The 22,046-nt window shown below is 44.0% G+C and overlaps 1 long non-coding RNA gene and 1 other non-coding gene across 2 annotated transcripts; both read right to left on the reverse strand.

Annotated features, from left to right (window-relative positions):
• Positions 1–797: 797 nt before the first annotated feature.
• Positions 798–12,387, reverse strand: LOC121480547. The gene is made up of 3 exons (XR_005985007.1): positions 12,280–12,387; positions 6,033–6,341; positions 798–922 (listed from the first exon to the last, which is right to left on the reverse strand). It is a non-coding gene; the product is annotated as an uncharacterized LOC121480547 (long non-coding RNA).
• Positions 12,388–18,154: 5,767 nt separating this feature from the next.
• LOC121480873 lies at positions 18,155–18,258 on the reverse strand. Its single transcript, XR_005985133.1, has one exon. It is a non-coding gene; the product is annotated as a small nucleolar RNA U13 (small nucleolar RNA).
• Between the last annotated feature and the right edge of the window lie 3,788 nt (positions 18,259–22,046).

The raw sequence follows: 22,046 nt of genomic DNA on the forward strand, positions 1-22,046 counted from the left end.
CCGGCATTCGACTTTCTATCAATTATATTTCTTTTCCTATACACTTCCTTTTTAAAATGTTCTACTGAGTTTTGAGTATGTAAATATACATTTTCCCCAAAAAACATCATCCAAAAAGTTATATATATATATATATATATTTATAATCTATATATAATATATATATGACAACATGAAATTTTTAAAAAGATTTTATTTATTTATTCATGAGACACACACACACACAGAGAGAGGGAGAGAGAGAGAGGCAGAGACACAGGCAGAGGGAGAAGCAGGCTCCATGCAGGGAGCCCAACGCGGGACTCGATCCCGGGTCTCCAGGATCAGGCCCTGGGCTGAAGGCGTCGCTAAACCGCTGAGCCACCCGGGCTGCCCAAATTATTCTTATATATACATGTGTATTTATATATGTTCTATGAAGTTGGATATCAAAAACTAAGAGATAACTCTACAAGAAAAATGTTAACTGGGGACGTGTTCGTGGCATACATCTAGTGGTACGCTGGCGTCTGCTTATAGTGGTTCACAAGAACCAACTGTTAAATTTTCAGGAATTTAGCAAAGTGACTGATACCACATTGGTAGCTTAAAATTGGCCATGGTGGGACTATTTATACCACAAAAGTAGGCAAATGATACAAATCAGGGACTCCTCCCATTCCCATGAGAGCTGGTTGCTGAGCATTGACCAGCTGAGTTACCACTAAGACTGTCTATACAGTATTTCATCAAATGTAATAAGCTACCACTGGTTGTTGGGTGGATTCCAGGATTGTTGTAAGGATATGCTAGGTTATGTCATAGTAAAAATAATCCCCAAACATCACTGGCTTACACAATGAGAGTTTATTTCATGCTACAATGAGGGTCGCTCATAAGCAGATCAAGTCTCCATCATCTCCGTAAGAGGCTTCAGGGTTTACTGTGCAGAGAGAGAAATCATTTGAAAGTCAAGACCTGGTTTTTATATGCTCTGCTACCGAAATAACACAGGTCACTTTCTACTCATATCCCTCTGGCCAGATCTAGTCACATGCCACAACCCCTTTAAAAAACACCTGGAAGTATAGGGAACAGATTACTTCAGCACCGCCCCCCCCCCCCCCCCCGGGGACAAGTCATATACACCATGACATTATACGTTTCTGAGGGAAAAAACCTACCAGCAATTAAACTATGACTTAAGGTTTTTCTTTTAACACAGAATGAGTTACTTGGACATAGATTTTAAAAAATCATTTATCAGGTAGCCCAGGTGGCTCAGTGGTTTAGCACGGCCTTCGGCCCAGGGCATGATCCTGGAGACCTGGGATCGAGTCCTGCGTCGGGCTCCCTGCATGGAGCCTGCTGCTCCCTCTGCCTGTGTCTCTGCCTCTCTTTCTGTGTCTCTCATGAATAAATAAACAAAATCTTTTAAAAAATCATTTATCATGCATAAAGGGTAAATCATTCAAATCATTCAAGGACAAATTGGTTAGTCTCTTAAATATTTATTTATGTATGTATTTATTTATTTATTTATTTATTTATTTTAAAGATTTTATTTGTTTGAAAGAGAGCGAGAGCAAGAGAGAGAACATGAGCAGGCGGGGCGCGGGGGGAGCAGAGGGCAAGGGAGGAGCAGACTCCCCACTGAGGAGGGAGCCCGGCTCGGCTTGGGGCTCCATCCCAGGACCCTGAGGTCATGACCTGAGCTGAAGGCAGATTTAACCAATTGAGCCACCCAGGCGCCCCGAAAACTTCTGCACATTTAGAAGCTGGCTCTTCTGAAGCACTTTGGATTCAGAGTCCTTGGTATCTCTATAGAGTATTAAACACTGTCACCAAGAGCACAAATGAGGTGGCATTTCTTAAAAGAGTGCTCTATTACTGTCCCTAATACTTGTTTGCAAACCACTGGCACCAATTATGCAAGTTTTAATTCTGGAACTTTATGGATCCTACTGGAAGTTGTTCATGGAAGTTTTCAGACAACAGGTTTATACTCCCACCTTAAATATCCTCAAATGACCTGTTGTCTGGAGCTTTGTCGTCTGGGTCAGCCTTGACAGGAACAACCGAGTCACTGTACTTCCAGCAAGCTTAGTTTTAGTCGACTAATTTCTCATGGATGCGGCAATTGTGTCACGAATGCTGCTTGGCTGAGTGTGATTGTGAGAAGCTGTGGGTTGTAAGATGTGTCCTGATTTTAGAGATGTTGAAATATGAAAAATAAGATAAACAAAATAAGTGCATTTTAGAATCTATTAAATATCATACTTAACTAAGGGGAGCTTGGACTAAAATTCAGCCTTAAAGATTTTTGAAAACTCGATGAACAGAAAGAAGGAGAAAAGCACAGTGAATTCAAAGCTTTAGAGTTTCTTTTTTCCTCTCAAGAGATGGCAGCTGGAATTCACCTTCAGGGCAGAATGTTATTTTATTTGGAGAAAATAGTCAGAATGAGTCGTTTAGATGTTCAAATTTAAGCGAAGGCCTTGTTTTAAATTGGTGACTCTGAGTCGCTAAATATCTCTATATTCTAACTCAACGACAAATGCCTGTTTTATAATCTGCAGAACTGCATCTCTGCACACTCGATTTTTAGGTAAGTATTTTTCTTTAAAACATGGATTTAGACGATATTGAGTCTGAGCAGTATCACTTATTCACTTAGAGATTCGTGTGCATTCTTGTTCAGGAGCAAAATCTGGAGACTGCATGAAGGATGAGCACGCAAGACCTCGCGCGAGGACACAGACCACACAGAGGAGCTCGGCCCGACTATTGAGGCCTGTGGGCAATATAAGGTTGAGTGATCCAGAATGTACTGAAGGTGCACCACTGTTTTGATGCATCACCCTACTGGGAACCACGGGACAAGCTCTGCTGCTCCGTCGTCTTAGGGAAAGCAGCAACATCTCCTTCCCATCTCTGGAGCTTGCCTGGGCTTGTGACTGGAGCTGTGGAGATCTCTGTCCTGCCTCTACCTGCAGCTGGGGTGAGCTGGGCGGGGTTGGGAACAAAAGAGGCATAAACTCAGAATGAGTCTGGGCCCCCCCTGAATTCAGGGGTAGGCCCCTGTGCTTCTCTTCTGTTACTCCAACCTTCAGTCAAGCTTGTTAATAGTACAGCCTGGTCTCCAGCTGAGATGACAGGCTGCTGTCTAGAGTGGGGCACTTTCCTCCGAAGTCAAAGAGGCAAGAGTAGCAGATTAGGAACGAAAGGGTTCTCCGCGGAAGCCCACTCACAGTCGTGGGAACAGAAGCCTGGAGTACAGGGAAGAAGATCAAAAATGCTAAAGTAAAGCACGAATACTCAAAGAAGTGCAAGGAATGAACACGATAGCTCTGTGGGACCGGTGACAGGAAAACAGTGCAGCCTATCCCATTGGACGCCCTGGCTCCTGAGGTATCCGTGTCTTACAGCCCAGGACAATATTGTGTGTTGGACGTGAAAACTCCAAGTTCTCAAATTAAGAGGTTAAGTTTGGCAAGCTCCATGTAAGATCACATCACGGTTCATGCCACCATCGAGAGAGACTTTTACACAATTTGTTAATGCAAAGAATATACTTAGGATATAGTAGCTTAACTCTCAGCTACTTGGAAAACTTGGGTGTTATGGATGTTGACTTTCTTGAGAAACCTGGACAGAGACTCGCTTATTCAATTCGTGGCAATGGCTCTGTAGGACATCAGTATTTTCCCTGAAAGCATTTGGAGACGTTCCTTGTGTGTTTCTAACAATGCTCTAACAGCTCATATGAATCTAACAAGCATGAATTTATCTAAATCTTTCTTTATCCTATTTATATTTGTGGACTACGCAACATCTTGAGGATAATGAGTTCCATATGTTTACTACCCACTGTATAAAGTAATGCCATCTTTTATTTATCTTTAAACTACTTTCATAGAATTTCAATGGGTGCCCTTGAGTTTTAGCATTCGAGGATTTGGGCACGTTCTCCTTCCAGGGCCGCAGCTCGCACAAACGGGGCTCTACGCAGATAAGAAAAAAGCGCCCCCTGTGGCGCTCAGTTTGGGAATGGGTGCGAATGGGTGCGAATGGGTGCGAATGGGTGCGAATGGGTGTGAATGGGTGCTCTGTCTTTCCGGCTCCGTGTGGCCTCAGTCCAGGTTCATGGTTCAGTGAGCAGAACATGGCGGGGCTTCAGGGCCAGTGTGGCCACCACCCGGCCCTCCTCCTCACCACACGGCCGGTGCCCTGGCAACACCCGGCAGCGCTGGGCCTCCCCGCACACATCCTCTAAGGGGTTGGCAGATTTGGGTAATAACCTCTCAGATGCTACCTTCCTGAGGTATCTTGGTCTCGTTTGCTCCCACGTCAGAGCTATTGACCCCGCTCAACTTTTCTTGGGATTGGGTCTCCAGCTGAGGAGCAACGCAGGCACTTCCTGCCTTCCCCTGGGGACCCCTGGATCAGGTGAGAGTCGCAGGCTGGGCACTGGGGTCGCTACAAGACAAGGGCCGGAGGAATAAGTCAATACAAATTCCATTTCCAGGGCACCTGCGTGGCTCAGGTGGTCACACGTCTGTCCTCAGCTCAGGTCATGATCCCAGGGTCCCGAGACTGAGTCCTGCATTGGGCTCCCTCATTGGGGAGCCTGCTTCTCCCTCTACCCCTCACCTCTCCTTGTGATCTCTCTCTATCTCTATCTCTCAAATAAAGAAATAAAATCTTTTTTAAAAACCCAAAAAATTCTACTTCTAGGGTTTCATATGGATAATTCAGAGATGATCATCTCATAATCATAGTTTAGATTAATTTGCCCTCACTGTCTGCTTGTTGCCCATATAGAGAGTTCCTGGATACTTTTCCATTCCTTTTTTGGCAATGAGGTCTCTCCTCATTTCATCTGTATCAGCCCGGAGCTGTGCCACCTGTATCTGTCACTTTTTCAGATTTCATTCTCTATTTCCTTTCCAAAAATATATTCAAGTCCTAAGTAATACAAGCATTAGTAATAAGGATAATACAGCTTAAAAAAAAAAAACTTCAAAACTGAAGACCATGAGTTTATTTCCCTTCTCCTTCAAACAAACAAACAACCTCTTTAGACCAGTCGTCCAGTCATCCTGCCCCTGCCTGCTTGACACTTGGTTGACACTCAATAAAAGAATGAATGACTAGATTCCCCTTAAAGTCAGTTTTGTGTTGGTTTCATTTGTTGTTCTATAGAAGCAACCTCTGCTGTCCACACTGCCAAGGCCCTCACTCCTTGTTCTACTCAGCGAACACTGGAACTTCAGTGACGCATGAGTTATGTAATTAAATCCTTCTAGTATGTTGGATATAGCACTTAGTCATCCAGTGAAATTTAATTTTCTAGCTTTCTTTCATTCCAGGTCTTCGTTCCCATATTTAAAATATATCACGCATTTCTAAAACTAACATTTCCATTTCAATTGTATCTGTAGATTAAATGCTTACCTATTTTCCCCACTTCTACTACAGAAGAGGTTTTCTGGGGAGAAACTTTTTTTTTTTTTTTAAGATTTTATTTATTTATCCATGAGAGACACACAGAGCTAGAGGCAGAGGCCCAGACAGAAGGAGAAGCAGGCTCCCTGCGGGGAGCCCTGCGGGGAGCCCTACAGGGGACTTGATCCCGGACCCGGGGTTACACCCTGGGGCAAAGGCAGATGCTGCACGGTGGAGCCCCCCCCCCCCCCCCCCCCCGGGCGTCCCAACATGCCTTGATTTCTATTGTCCCTTCTACTCCTGAAATTCTTAGCTTCTTCCTCCTCTTGTGGGGATTTTTATTTTAACTTTTTGTAGCAGGTTGAAAATGCATTTATGTAATCATAAGCTCCCAACACCTCTCCACGTATATCATCCATAGAATGACATAAGCCACGGACTTCCTAGTCACGGGGTGTTTGAGCGTCGTTCCCATAGTGTTTGTTGCTGGAGATTTCTCTATCTGCCACCTTGGGAGCAAAGCACTGACTTGCCCTTTGTTCCTTGAAAGGATGTTTATATAGCAAAAGCCTGGAAAGTGCGAGGTAGCGGGCATACTCACTGACCATTATGGAAAGTTCTGGCTCCCTGAGCTCAGGGTTCACCTCCTGCAACATAGCCTATTGCATGGGCTGACGTCACCTTGTCCGTCCTCATAATCCTGTGGGGCTTGGGACTTGAGGAACTGATGCAAAAATGCCAGTGCTCTAGCTGTTGCTTTCGCTGAGCAATGACTCCTTCTTCTCTGGTCTTTCTCCTCCATGTGTGACGCGGTGGCACACTAACGTGCTGGCTTGCAAGTAGGGCAAATGCCACACCCCGCACAGTGCTTGACAGTTTTGGCAAAGCTGGTGGGCTGACAAAGGTACGGCTTCCTGGAAGAGAACAGAGGAGTGCCTCACAGGATTTGAGGGAAATCCATGGGAATCCCCAGTGAATGGGTTAAATGTTATGGCCAACTAGGAAACAGCTGTCTGTGTTTGTTGTCTGATAATAACAAGGAATGAGCAAGGTGGCTGCAGGCTAAGTACCAGCAGGTAGTCTCAGAGACCGTTTCCTGACTAGTGCCTGCTTGCTGCTACCTCGCCTCTGGAGGGGGACACTTGCTCATCAACGGAGGTGTTAACCCCAGTCTCCTCCACTCGAACAGACAGTACTAAGATTTATCCTGGGTGGGCAGATGCCACCCCCACGCAGACAAGCTACCTAGACATATGTCCACACAGAGCATGAGAGGAAGGGAATTTGCTACGACCATGGGCAAAAACCAGACAAGCCATTAGAGCCACGCCTGGTCACTCGGGGGATGAGGGCTTGGGTTTGTAATGGTTATCAAGGGAGAATGTGACAGCTGTGCCTTCCTATAGCTCAAACCCTCCTGCAATCTATAATGCTAAATCTAGTTCCATGTGGAGATGACAATAGAAGGCCTCAGAATCTTTTTGCATTCAATCCTGGCTACTACAAGGGAACCTTGGCCTTCTTCGGGAGGTTTCTCTGAGACAGGAAAACACTTGTGGAAAACCACTTATGAAACACTGACTAGAATCCAGGCTCTTATTACTTTGGGTTGGGTTTATAATGTTGATGAATGAGAATGAGAAAATGATCTCTCTCTACCCTCTCTGACCTCAGCCACACTAAGGAGAAACCATTAGAGGTGAGGGCTGACATTTTCTTATCCCCCAAAGGAGGATTAAAGGCCATACATATCCATTTCAGTAAACCGGGGAACCTTGGAGTGAATTAAAACTTTTATGGCTCTGTTGGATACGAAAGCCTAAGTCACTATCCTACCTGCATGGGTGGAAGGAAAAGGCAAGCAGACTCACCTAATGGAGTTTGGATAGGGTTCCCAGTGGAGAAAGAAGGCTAGCCTAATTTTGTGGTGGGGCCCTTTGAGCCAATTCAGTGCACTGTTGTTGCTGCTTCCCCATCTTAACGTCAATAAGAATTGATGCTTGTACTTCTCTGTTCCCTAAGTACTGAGAGAGGATTTTCCCCAGCTGAGAAGAACCACGTGTAGAGAATGCTAATGTGACCCACAAGCATTTTCAGCGATGCCTAGGGAATTTAGGTACCCCTGGAGGAGCACTAAAAACATACTGGAGGCCTTGTCATGAGAATGAGACTGATCTTGCTCTTCGAGGGCAGGTGGTAAGATGGGCCACGTCTGTGAAGTGGGTTCAGCTGCAGTCACAACAAATGGTACAGCTGGTGTAGTGGAAGCAACAACTGAATTCAGTTGCCCGCATGTGTGTCAGCATTTAGTGAGTGCCTCTACCCTCTAACGCCCTAGGCTTTCATTATATAATGTTCTGTCAACTGGCAAGTCAGATGGCTCAGTTCAACCACTGTGACTGCGGTATTATCATATCTCCATTATCAGAGGTTGAAAACCCTGACAAAATTCAGGGGCCTGCTGACTAAGTAGTTTCTTGAAACTGTGTGGGTGGATTCACATACTCAATTTTTCTGTCAGTCAAGGAAAAACTGCTATCTCTTTGACAACCTACCACCGAAAGGATACCCGTATTGGATACTTTGAGCGTTGGAGACAGCTGTGCTGCGTTTGGGGATTCTATTTGATTCTTCACATGGGCTAACTTGCAAACCAACATCCTTTGAGTGGGGCCCGGATGAACAGGCCGCATCTGCAGCCACCTGGAGAGTCATAACACATTCTCTCAGTTGGGAACCCATAACTCTAATGACCCCTCTGAGTTACAAGTCGCTGTGCCTGACAAATTTGTTACCTAGAGCCTCTAGCAAAGGGAGGCAGCCTCCACCCAGAGATGCTCCTTTAGGGTTTTAGAGTCATTACCTTCATGATACGATGATCAGGAAAACTCCCCCCCCCCCTTTTTTTTTATTTATTTATGATAGAGAGAGAGAGGCAGAGACACAGGCAGAGGGAGAAGCAGGCTCCATGCACCGGGAGCCCGATGTGGGACTCGATCCCGGGTCTCCAGGATCGCTCCCTGGGCCAAAGGCAGGCGCTAAACCGCTGCGCCACCCAGGGATCCCAGGAAAACTCCCTTTAACCAATACCTACCAGCTTGCTACTGTGCTCTTATCAAAACTGAATGTCTGACCCATGGAGCCTTGTGATTCTCTGACATGAAAGTCCTAGTTTGGGGTGAGTCAACTCAGATTTAGTGATTAACAAAGGGGACAGGCCCAACAAGCTTCACTTGTCATGTGAAAATGGTATAGTCAGGAGCATGACCAGCTTGGCCTCAACAGCTTCTAGGCTTTTACATATAAAAGTGCCCACTGTTTTGGGGGAAACTGTTCCCTACTAGGCCAGCTGAGGCAAAGTCATTGGCTCTACAGGGCACTAATTCACAGCAGTTTCCCTCAATGCCTGGACTTGATGATGTCATTAGGCTGTAACCCGGTGTTGTTCACAGGACCGCCATGGTTGTTCATTTTCAGTGCCCGTGGTGCAAACCCAAAGTAAATGGAGTTGCTCTACTCGTGGGGCTGAACTCAAGGCTGTTCTTATAGCTCTGGACAATACTATCCCTGAAGAATTTTGCTATATTATTTATTTATTATTTATTCTTGGGCCATTGTCAATGGTTTAGCTATTCGATCTGCCACTTAGAAGCTAAAGACTGGTAGATTAAAAACACCCCTCTTTGGGGCTGCAAACTGTGGAAATAGATTGGCTGCTGATAGAACTGTCTGGATTAAGCTCAGGCTAAGAGTCTGTTCTCTGCTGAGACTGACTGGATTCAAGTCGCTAAGGCTGTACTACCCAGATTTCTACCATCCCTGCCTGGACCTGGACCCATCACCACACTACACAGGGACACACATCTACTCTCACAGAGGGGCATAAATTAAAGGCCTCTATAGGTCTGATGCAGAGGCTGCAGCTGCATGCCAGACTTGGAACTCCTGCCAAAAGTTGACTCATTTGTCTTGTAATGAGGGAGGGCACACACCTGGGGCATCAACCCCACCCACATCTGGTAGAATGACTACATTTGACCTTTCATTTCCTCTCAGACCTATCCATAGGACCTCGCTTCTATGACAATTTTGCAGTCGATGGTGGATGGTGTTTCTGTTCTAGTCTGGTCAACCAATTCTGGCCACACTGCTGTGACCCCTGAAACCAATTCATGTCAAGTTTTTGAGTGTCTGGACCATTTGCAGTCTGACAATGGTGTGCCTTTTTATCAGAAGCCATTCAACAGTGAGCTGATAGTCAAGGCATGTGATGGGCCTTCCATGCTCTCTGCCATCTTGCGTCTGGTATTGTTGAACCCTGGAATGGCCTCAATAACTGGCTCACTAATACCTCCGACTCTACCTCCTTCATCTCCTCCCAGTCCCCACACATTAGTGAGACAATTTGATCACTGAACACAACTCTCCCTGGAAGGAGATCATTTTCTCTCAGCTGCTTCCTGGGTAATGATTAGGATGCAAGGGTAGGAAGTTATATAGTCCTAATATGAAAATTTAGGACTCTACTCTGGCCATTCCTAGTTAAGATACTTTTACTTTTCTCCTAATGGCAACTCCAGGTCAGCCTGGTTGGTTTACCTACCCTTGCTGTAAATGATAAACTGTCTTTTGTCTCTTATTTCTTATTTTCTCATTTCTTCTACTAGAATAAACAAAATTATGGTAGGCTAACTTGTTGGCTTGCAAGTAGGGTACGGTATCAGACTATTCATCGTTCTTGACACTATCCCTACACTGAACAGCAGTCTGCATTGTAAAACAACACTCACAGCACAGAACTCTAAAGAAATAATGCTTGCTTTTTACCTTTCTGCCTTGCGTTGTCAAACTGATAGTGATAACTGTTAAATGCTCTTATGGACTCAGCAAGATTATGCTAAGAACATTTTGACAAAAAAAAATGGAAACGAGTAGGATTCGGGGACTATTTGTTTCCTTTATATTACCACGCAGGGGGAAAAAACTGTGTCTTTTCTTTGCCAGTTGCCATCATATTTATAGAGTGCAAGGTGTGATTATCTACGTGAGAGTGTGCTTCTTAATGACCTTTCTTCAGTGGTGACACAATGCGTACAACAAAGAATCTAATTGCAGTAAAGATTGTACGCGGCTCAGATCGGGGTTGCCTAATTGAATCTTTAATATCGGTGCTGATAGCCATGAGTATGTTTAAAGAATTTGTTGTGAAAGCTCCTCTTATGTTTACTATTGTGATTCAGCCTCCACGCTGTGAGATTAGGGTTCAGGAGGTTCCTGATACAGTAGGGATAATGCTAGCTCACGCTGGGTGTGTGTGTGCACACGTACTGCCCCTCAGAACATTTTAATGCACTCAAACCCAGGAAAAGTGAAAGGGCTGTTCTCTCATTTACTAAGAAAGGCTTCTGCAGTCACCATAAAGCACAACCTCAAAAGGGCTTTATGTTGGCACGTGACAGTTGCGATGCAGAGCGCTCCACATGGTTTCAGACATGTGTGATAGCTGTTGCTCATGGAAACTTCATGAAGCTTAGGGGTCTGGACACTGAAGATGGTGCAAAGATGGCCTTGGAAATGATCATGAGCAAATGGACTGCGGTACGTTACTGCTGTGGGGGATTTGTGCCTGATTCGAGAAACATTTACTGAGTGCCCACTACGTGCGGGTGTTGTACTAGACAAAAAGAGTGCACGGACGCCAGTGTCTGTCCACGGAAAGCTGTCAGTCTGGTGGAGGCGCCATGAAAAGGCCTCTGCATCAGGAATTCAGGTGTAGATGTGTATGTGACACAGAGGGACCCAGAGGAGGAAATGATTAATTCTGCCCGGGAAGAAGAGAATGTTTTTTTTTTTTTTTTTTTAATTTTTTATTTATTTATGATAGTCACAGAGAGAGAGAGAGAGAGAGGCAGAGACACAGGCGGAGGGAGAAGCAGGCTCCATGCACCGGGAGCCTGATGTGGGATTCGATCCCGGGTCTCCAGGATCGCGCCCTAGGCCAAAGGCAGGCGCCAAACCACTGCGCCACCCAGGGATCCCAATTCTGCCCGGGAAGAAAACGAGAAAGCGGAGAGAGGAAAGTGGTTTTGAGGAAAGTGGTCCCCGCTGTGTTGGGGGGGCACCTGGCACCCGCCCTGGACCTGGATCCCTTGGAGGTGCAGCCAGGACGGGGCGCTGGGGTGGGGGTCGCTCGGCCCTGGGGTGAACTTCAGCTCCACTGCTAACCACTTACTAGTTCTGTGGCTGAGCAAGAAGCTTAACTTTGCTAAATCTGGGGTACGGTCAAAATAGGGATGATAGTATTAATATACTTTTTGTGGTGTTGGTGGTGGAGGTGAGGTCCGGAGCCGACAGCCAAGAAAGAATTCTTTAGCCGTCTTTGGTGCAAAAAAGGGGATTTCATTAAAGCCTGGGGACAGGACCCAAGGGCAGAAAGATCCGCTGCCCCGGAGGGGAGAGGCTGCCCAAGAGGTAGAGAACCTGCCCAAGAGGTAGAGAACATGTCCAAGAGGACTTTCACGTGCTAAAGCCACACAGGATACTGGAGGCCTGGCTTTGTCGAGCTAGGGTTGTTTTCCCTTTTAGTGAGGCGTTAACTTTGAGCCGGTTGGGAGTTGCCCCAGGACTGTCACAGTATCTGCCCTGCCTGGGAGTCTGAGTCCTGGAGGGGACGGTGGTGTGGTGTCAGCTTGTGCTTTGTCCTCAGCTTGCCTCCTGCTCCCTCACCAGGATCCCACACTGAATTAGGATCAAAGGAGAAAAGCAATCTACAGTGTCCACAGAGTTAGTCTCCCTTCCCTCTCACTTTCAGGCCTTAGTCCCGCAGTAAGTGCTGTGGAAAAGCCCAATTACCAGTTCACCGGGAGTGATCACATGGTCGTTCTCGCAGGGACTTGCGGCAGATTCCAGAGTATCTTGGAGTTTGAAAACCAAATAAAAAAAAAAAAAAAAAGAAAACCAAATAATTGGGACGCTTGGGTGGCTCAGCGGTTGAGCATCTGTCTTCAGCTCAGGGCATGATCCCACGGTCCTGGGATTGAGTCCCGCATCGGGCTCCCTGCATGGAGCCTGCTTCTCCCTCTGCCTGTGTCTCTGCCTCTCTCTCTGTGTATCTCATGAATAAATAAATAAAATCTTAGAAAAAAAAAAAAAGAAATAAAGCCAAATAATTGAATATAAGAAGATGAGAAACAACAATAACAATACTTTTTACGGGTTACTTTACATAATTCTCTTTCGTAATCCTCTAAACAACCGTGTAAGGGAGGTCGTGTTTCCCCCGTATTGGAGATTATTCTCTTACCCACTTTAATATTTAATATTTAGTCTTACTTAATTCACTTTGTTTTGTGTATGCATTACCCTTCAAAAGCTTGAGATAGGCTTTTTTTTTTTTTTTTTTTTTTTTTTTTTTTTAATTAGTAAGGGTCCCAAATGGCGGTACACAGCCAGCAGATGAGGATAGCTGACTGGAGCCACTCAGTACACACAGAACAAGGCCTCATGTATGAATGTGCTCAATTGGCTGACAGTTTGGTGCATTTTCTATGTATGTGTAGTATATACATACTTCTTCATTAAGAGTAATGATTAATTTACATCAAAATGAACGTTTCTTTAAACTAATGGGTAAAGAAAACAAATCTATGTTACCTTTTGGTTTCTTTTTTATCAGCATATCACAAACTTAATGTTATGCAGAGCTCACAACTGGAATGTTCCTTTATCTCTCACCCGGAATCTTAGCTGGAGGTCAGAACTCTCCCAAGGGCTGGGTATGGCCCAGGACTTTGGAGTAGATTTACAGTGTCAAAATAATTTTTCTGTCAGTTGGCTATGCTCTTTTCCTATATCAGACGAGAGGGCACCGAAGAGAAGACGTTAGCTTATCTTTTTAAAACCCCTAATCAACCCCAAAGTCATCTGCATGCCCTGGTCCTTCCTCTGCTGTCAGTCTGCTTTTGGCTTTCCCAAAGCTCCTCATATTACTTAGGGTATGGAATAAGCAGTTCTAACCAAGAGACTCTGAAACAGCATAGTTCTAAAAAACAGTTTATTTTTCTCTTGTGATATGGACTAAAGAGGAACACCGAGGCCGGCCAGAGGGCCGTCCCATGAGGTCTTTCAAGGAAGTCTGTCTCTCCATCTCGCTGCTCCACCACGCCCCGGGGGCACGTTCTCATGCCCCGGGGTCAAAGCTGGGTTGCTCCAGGCCTGAGGCTCAGCTGGAGGGAAGAGTAGAGAAAGTCTCAATGGCCTGAATTTAGTCACAAGGTCACTCCCAGTAGCCACGGAGCCCGAGAAATGTGGTTTAGGACCTAGTGGCCATGTGCCTAGCCAGAGCTCCGAGCTCTATTATGGTGGCTGCAGGACACTAGCTTAGGGACAGTCCGAAGGCCAGAGGTGAAAGAGGAGCAGCTGCGAGACAGAGCAGGCCGGCTCCCCTCCCCTTTTCCGGGTCCCCCAGCTGGACATACTCTTCCATTTTAGTCTTTAGTGCGTGTCCCCCGCTATCGTCCCAGTGGGGCAGCCTCCAGCCGCATCCTCACTAGCGGGCCTCGCTGGCCTCCCTGCCTCTGCGCTTCCTCCTGCAGGCCCACCGTTGACAGCAGTCAGCAGGCTCCCTGCCCCTCCACCTGGAACCCCCGCAGCCTCCCCTGCCGAAGCCACCTGCACAGGCCGTGGCCTGGAAGTGCGTGGCCCTGCTGGCTTGGCTCATGTCCTTCTCTGCGGTCAGCGGGGCTCGGCCTCGTAGTCGAGCTGTCCCTTGAATATGCTGAACTTGCTCTCATCTTGTTCTTTCCTTCTTGCTGCTCCTTCTGCTTGAGGCCGGATCTTCACGGAGTCGGCTCCTTCTAAAATTCAGGCTTCAGCCTCTTTAGTGAGATCTTTCGTGAACATTCCAGCGAAAGCCCTCCTCTTGCAGTCACTATCTGTGTCATCGCCCCAAATGTCTCCTTTGTAACATGCATCGTAGCCACTATTATTTATTATTTATTTACATGTTTATAATATGTTAGCGCCAGGACATGGGCCTCTACCTGTTCACCGCTGTGTTCCAGAACTCCTAGCACATGGCTATGAACACATAGCAGGCAGCCTGCGAATATCTGTTAGCAGACAGGCTTGATTTTTGTAAAATAGTAAAACTATTTATCTAAGCCATTAGCCATTAGTTAGTACAGGTACTTATGCATTGTAAGCATTCAGTAAATTTTTATTAAACGAATAGAGGGCAGCCCCGGTGGCTCAGCGGCTTAGCACTGCCTTCAGCACAGGGCGTGACCCCGGGGTCCCGAGATCGAGTCCCATGTCGGGCTCCCTGCGTGGAGCCTCTTCTCCCTCTGCCTGTGTCTCTGCCTCTCTCTCTCTCTCTCTATGTCTCTCATGAATAAATAAATAAAATCTTTAATAAAAATAAAATAAAATAAATGAATAGACCCTAACTACAAATCAAGTGAATCAGAGAGACAAGAAGGGCCATTTGAAAGGCTTTACATAAATATTTTTTTACATAAATATTTTGTTTTTAGTGAATATTTTTCTAAATATTAAAGAATTCAATAAGCTTCGAAAAATATACAGATAAGTATAAAGGAAAGTCTTACCACTGAAAGAAAATCATTGTTAACACCTTGGTAAATACTTACAAAGACTTTATTCCTGTATGCGTGTACACACACAATTTTTAAAGATTGGTATACCATATACCAGCATATCTTTTCACTTTACTGTACTTCTCAGCTATTACATTTTTTACAAATTCAAGGTTTGTGGCAACCCTGCATTGAGCAAGTCTATTGCCACCATTTTTCCAATAGCATTTGTTCACTTTATGTCCTTGTCACATCTTGGTAACTCTTGGAATATTTCAAACATTTTCATTAATTATAACAAGTATATATCATGGTGATCTGTGACCAATGATCTTTGATGTTACTATTATAATTCTTTTGGGGCACCATGAGCCATGCCTGTATGATAATGAACTTAACTGATGAATATTGTGTGTGTTCTGACCGTTCCACTGACCAGCCGTTGCCCCCTCTCCTCGGGCCAGGCTGCCCTAATCCCTGAGGCACAACAATACTGAAATCAGGCCAATCAATAACCCCATAGTGGCCTCTAAGTGTTTAATTGAAAGGAAGAGTTGCACATTTCTCACTTTATATCAAAAGCTAGAAATTATTAGTCTTAATGAGGAAACTTAACAACAGAAGCTTAATGCCAAAAGTTGAGATAGGCTGAAAGCTAGGCCTCTTGTGCCAGTTGGCCAGGTTGTGAATACAAAGGAAAAGTTCTTGAAGGAAATTAAAAGTGCCACTCCTGTGAACACATGAATAAGAAAGTGAAAGGGCCTTATTGCTAATATGGAAAAAGTTTTAGTGGTTTAGATGGAAGATCAAACCAGCCACAACACTCCCTTGAGCCAAAGCCTAATCAGGAGCAAGGCCCTAAATCTTTTCAATTCTATGAAGCCTGGGACAGGTGAGGAAGCTGCGAAAGAAAAGTTTGAAGCTAGCTCAGGTTGGTTCATGAGGTTTCAGGAAAGAAGCCACCTCCATAACATAAAAGGGCAAGGAAACAGCAAGGACTGATGTAAAAGTTGTGGCAGTTATCCAGAAGATCCAGCTAAGATAACTGATAGAGGTGGTTACACTAAGCAACAGATTTTCTATGTAAACGAAACAGCCTTACGCTGGAGGAAGATGCCATCTGGGACTCGCATAGCCAGAGAAGAGAAGTCAGTGCTTGCCTTCAAAGGACAAAGGACAGGCTGACTCTTGTTAGGGCTGATGCAGCCGGTGACTTTAGGTTGATGCTGAACATGACCATACTGAAAATCCTAGGGCCATTAAAAACTATGCTAAATCCACTCTGTGTGCTCTATAATGGAACAACAGAGCCTGGATGTGGACACATCTGTTTACAACATAATCTACTGAATATTTTAAGCCCACTGTTGAGACCTACAGCTTAGAAAAAGATTCCTTTCCAAACCATTCTACTCATTAAAAATGTTCCTGCTCACCCAAGAGCTAGGATAGGATGTACAACGAGATTAATGTTGCTCTCATGAGCCTGTTAACACAACTTCCATTCTGCATCCCACGGACCAAGGAGTAATTTCAACTTTCAAGTCTTATTATTTAAGAAATACATTTCATAAAGTTATAGCTACCATAGATAGTGATTCCTCTGATGGATCTGGGCAAAGTAAATTGAAAACTTTCTGGAAAGGATTCACCATCCTAGATGCCAGTAAGCACATTCATGATTCATGAGCAGAAGTCAAAATATCAATATTAATAGGAGTTTAGAAGAAGTTGATTCCAACTCTCATGGGTGACTTTGAGGGGTTCAAGACCTGAGTTGAGAGAGTAACTGCAGATATGGTGGGAATACCAAAAGAACTGGAATTAGAGGTGAAGCCTGAAGATGGGATTGAATTGCTGCAATCCCATGATAAAACTTTATCGGATGAGGAGTTGCTTCTTATGAGCAAAGAGAGTAGTTTTTGAGATAGAATCTACTCCTGGTGAAGATACTATAAAGGTTGTTGAGATGACAACAAAAGATTGAAAATACTCCATAAACTTAGTTGATAAAGCAGTGGTAGGGTTTAAGATGAATAACTCCAATTTGGAAGAAAGTTCTACTGTGGATAAAAATGCTGTAAAACCACATCATAGGCTACAGAGAATTTGTTTATGAGAGGAAGAGTTGATCAATGCATCAAACTTCACTGTTGTCTTATTTTAAGAAATTTCCAGTTACCCCAACTTCAGCAACCACCACCTTGATGAGCAGTCACCAACCTCAAGGCAAGAACTTCCAACAGCAAAAAAGGTTGCGACCCACTGAATGCACAGATGATGGGATGGTTGGCATTTTCTAACAATAAAGTATTTCTTTTTAATTTATTTATTTGAGAGAGAGCGCGATTATGAGCAGGGGTAGGGGTGGGACAGAGGGAAAGGGAGAGAAGCAGACTCCCTTAGAGCCCAGGCCAGTCTGGATCCCATGTCCCTAAGATCATGACTTGAGCCAAAATCAAGAGTCAGAAGCTTAACTGACTGAGCCACTCAGGTGTCCTCCAATAAAGTATTTTTGTAAAGTATATATATTGTTTTTTAAGACACAAGGCTATTGCACACTTAAAAGACACAGTATAGTGTAAACATAACTTATATATATATATATTTATATATACATATATTTATATATATACACATACACTGGAAAACCAAAAAATTCCATTTGACTTGCTTTATTGCAATAGTTGCTTTATAGAGGTGATCTGGAACCGAACTCATATCTCCAATGTATATTTATATGCAGTTTGTTTATTTTTAGTTGTGAGATGTATTTATTTTAATTTTGTAATTTAAGTATAGTTAACACAGTGTTATGTTAGTTTCAGATGTACAAAACAATGATTCAACAATTTTCATCACGTTGAGTGTACTCTCAATCCCCTTTATCAGTGCTTATCACGGTTATGTATATTGTCAATCCCCTTTATCTATCTCACCCATCCTCCTACCCACCTCCCCTCTGGCAATCACCAATTTGTTCTCTGCTCTTGAGTCTAGGTTTTTGTTTTGTTTTCCTTTGTCTCTGCTTATATGCAATTTAAACAGAAAACTTGCCAATATACTCACAAGAAAGAACGCTTCTTTTATTTATTTATTTATTTATTTATTTATTTATTTATTTATTTTTACATTGGACGGGTAATGTGCCCAGGACGTAACAAAGTTTGAGGGAGACACATGTCATACAACATCCAGAACGCCCGATCCTAATGCTTATGAACTACACGAGGTTTCAAAATCATGCTTAAAGTATGAGGATGAACATTAAGATAAATTAGATTGTGTGCTTTAGTTACGTTTCAGGTGGTGATTAGACAAAGCACAGAGTAAGTTTTGCATGGACATATCTATTAGCTGGTAGACCCAAGCCCCATCCTAGGGGCTTTTTGCAGAGTGGGGAAAATATAATTCTCTAGAAAAGCATTCTGAGATGCTGCTTATTTTTATTTAGATCTAACTCTTCTCTTCCTTTCCACAGAAGAGCATTGATAGCTTTTCTTTTCATCTTTCCTAGCAAAAGTTGGCAAATATCACAGGAAGAAAACTATCAGGATTTATTTTTACTTTTACCACAAACGAATGCATAAGGCAAGCTCCCATGATGGAACTGTGTAGCTAAGGCTATGCTAGCAACATATCAGGGATGCTGTCTTTCTGGGAGGTGAGGGAAAGCAAATAGATTTGGAAATCTGGTATACGAATGTCTATGAATATACAAATGACATTCATAGACCCAGAGATACCCATCTACCCATAAGTATATGGAGTTGGCATTGAGTCACTAAGCATAAAAAAAATGTTGTGGGTGTTTACATCTTTTTTTAAAAAGGCATTATTTGCATTAAAAATATGTTTCCTAATTTCCAAAATAGTCTGTGTAAGAAGTTGGGAAATTTGGGTAAAAAGATACGAGTGGGGGAAGGAAAGTACTAGGAAAAAATTGGAAACATATGCGTGTGAACATCATGATCTTTCGTGTTTCCAGCTTTTTACATATGTGGAAGAAGGTGCACCTCCTGTTTCTAGGTCTGACTTTGCCCAGCAACCAGTATGAGTTTGGCCAAGTCACTTCCCCTCCTTGACCCTTTGTTTTTTTGTCACCAAAACAAAAGAGGAGAGAAAAAAAGCAAGAAGCCGGCCCTAGTGTATCGTGTAGCTCCCCTAAGCAGTACAGGACTGACACTGGGTGAGCATTCCCGTGAGTACAGTCATTGCGTTATTTTGCACAGATGGATTATATGGCGATTTTTTTTTTCTTTTGCCTTTTTGTTTGTTGGTTTGAAGGGTGTTGGTAGGTCGTTTTGCTAAATGGAGCTTCACCTGCCTACCATTTCCCTGTGGCATCTCTACCAACGTGACCGACACGGCCAGGGCTGTCAGTTGTGTCTAAAGCCTCCGATGCTGGCTGAAGTTTTGTTGAGCCCAAGGCCTCCTCACATGGGCTTACGATAGATGGTCACTGTTCACAAAAGGGGGTGGCTGGTGACTTGGCCCCAGAGGCCTGTGGTGAGCTGTGGCCAGCGAGAAGGGGACTAGAAGAGGAAACGGCAGCGGCAGCAGGGCTTTCAAGAGCGGACAGGTACTTGCCATAAATGACTGTGGTGTGTGAAAGCAAAAGGACGCCCAAATCCGCTAAAGCTTGTGAATACTGAAGACTTCAGTCCCATCCACAGACCAACTCTTGAGAAGAACACACACTACCTGAAAACTTCCCCCTGCCCTGGACAAGGGCTTGGAAAGCGAGAAGGAAAGGCCCACAGCTAACCCAACAGAGTAGCACGAACAACGCCGCGCGGCGGGCACTCTTGCCACGCAGTTCAACCACCCAGGGCAGGAAGCAAGCCGCACAGAGGTGACCGCACAGGGTCAGGAGTCCAGGCTGAGGCTCAGCCACAATTCTAAGACCTTAGAATAAAATCAACAATCCCTCTAATTGTTTATCACAATGGTTCCTTTAGAAATTTTACTTGAGGAGTTGGGGTGGAGCAAAGAATAAAAAAATCCTTTCTGAGCTTGTCTCACATCTAGTTTGAAAGTAGAATTTCTTTACTGGAACTGCTGATCTGTGGAGCCACCAGTGTACGTGGGTTTCAAAGGGCCCTTAGAGTCCAAGGGCGGGTGTGCTGAGCTGGGGCAGGCCGCGCACGGCCCCAGCGCCCTGTGTGCATCTCCAGGCCGGCCTCCCTCCGTCTCTATTCATATTTTGGGTCAGTTAATTCTTTATTCTGGCGCCGGCCTACGTATTGTAGGACGTTCAGTTGTATCCCTGGCCCCCCTGCCAGAAGCCAGCACCATTCTCCTCTCTCCTCACCTCCACCCCATCCTCTCCCGACAACCGAAAATGTGGCCCAATGACTTCTGAGGGACAGAATCTCCCCTGGTTGAAACTCACTGCTTCCGGCTGAGATGAAGAGCTTTAGTGAAGGGGGATCGGAGGACAGAGGTTGAGGAACATGAGGCTTTTCTCCAGGATGCAGGTATTTATTCTCAAAGTTATTTCTATTTACGGAAATTACTCAAAGATGCTTTTCAGGAAGTACTTTGTTTTTATTCAAAATACTTTTTAGGAAGCTGATTTCATTCCAAGCAAGCCAAATATCACAAATATCATTTTAAACTGTGACTTATAACTGCTTTTCTACAGAATGTCTTAAGGGATTCAAGCATTTGCCTTGAAGAATGCTATCGACTCATTCACTGTTTTCCTAACTTGTGGTAGTGCCGGCCTTCCACTTGAAGTAGCATCAAATACTATTTTGCTTCCCCCCCCCCCCCCCAAACTTTGCAAACCACCTTGATACACTGCTGAAAATGCATACTAGCAGAATAAGCTATTTTTTCTGCAATTCTCAAAGAATCCATGTGGTCTACTTTGCTAGGAGAGCAATTATTTTTCATCTGAACCTAACTGAGGCGTAGTTACCTAGTTCCACTTTACCATGTTGCCACACAGGCTTAAAATATTTTGCTACCAGCAGAACTGTAGTTTGCATACAACACTGAGCTTACTGGGTGACTTTATGACGGAAGCTCATAGCTGAAGAGTGACTAGGAACTAATATACCTTAGGGCGAAGCTTAAGGAATGCCTTTATTCAGTGTTTACATCTTTTTTTTTTTTTTTAAGATTTATTTATTTATTTGAGAGAGAGAGAGAGAGAGAGAGAGCAGGCAGGGGGCAGGGCAGAGGGAGAGGGAGAGAGAGAATCCTGAAGCCCAATTCCCACTGAGTGCAGAACCTGAAGCAGTGCTTGATCCCAAGGTTTTGTGTGTGTGTGTGTGTGTGTGTGTGTGTGTGTGTGTGCCTTTGGGTTTTGGTGGTAGCACTCCAGGACTTTCCTTCTACAATTTATTTCAACATGATTTATTGAACACTGACTGTAAGCAAGTCTTTATGCCAATTTTTAGCGATTTTATTTTTGCAGTAAAATCAGATGTATTTCTTTTAAAATTGTGCTGTAATGAGCCTTTTCTCTATCCTTTTGATGTCAGTGAAGATTAACTATGACAAAAGTTAATGTTTTCTCTATCTATAAATGCAAGACTAGAATCAAGGAATAGAAGAAATCTACAAAAGGTAGGTTAGGCTTTTTTTTAAATATATAATAAGATTAAATATGTGGTAAGATTCTGTTTCTTATCACTTTACTATTTGGCATCAAGTAGACAAAAAAACAGACACTCTCAGACTAAACTTTAATTTTCATCTGGAGAGATGGCAGGCCCAGAACATCACAGTTTGAATACTTGAAACGTCTGTAATTTCAGATGAGTTCTGGGAAAAATAAATACTTTCTGGCCTATAAACTGTCTGCCATATTTTTCCATATCTGCTACTGATTTATTATAATATGTTAAATATCAGTAAATAGGAATAGCATAAATATTACTGAATTTAAAGACTTTAGTTCTTGCTTTTAGATTCTGTATCTTTTCTGTTAGGTGCTGGGTCTCTAATTTGGTGCTGGGTCTCTAATTTGGCGCTGATTTACTTGGCTGTGTGGGAGTTATGTAAAATTAC

The sequence above is a fragment of the Vulpes lagopus genome, chromosome 22 (assembly GCF_018345385.1).
Source record: "Vulpes lagopus strain Blue_001 chromosome 22, ASM1834538v1, whole genome shotgun sequence".
Taxonomy (NCBI): Eukaryota; Metazoa; Chordata; class Mammalia; order Carnivora; family Canidae; genus Vulpes; species Vulpes lagopus.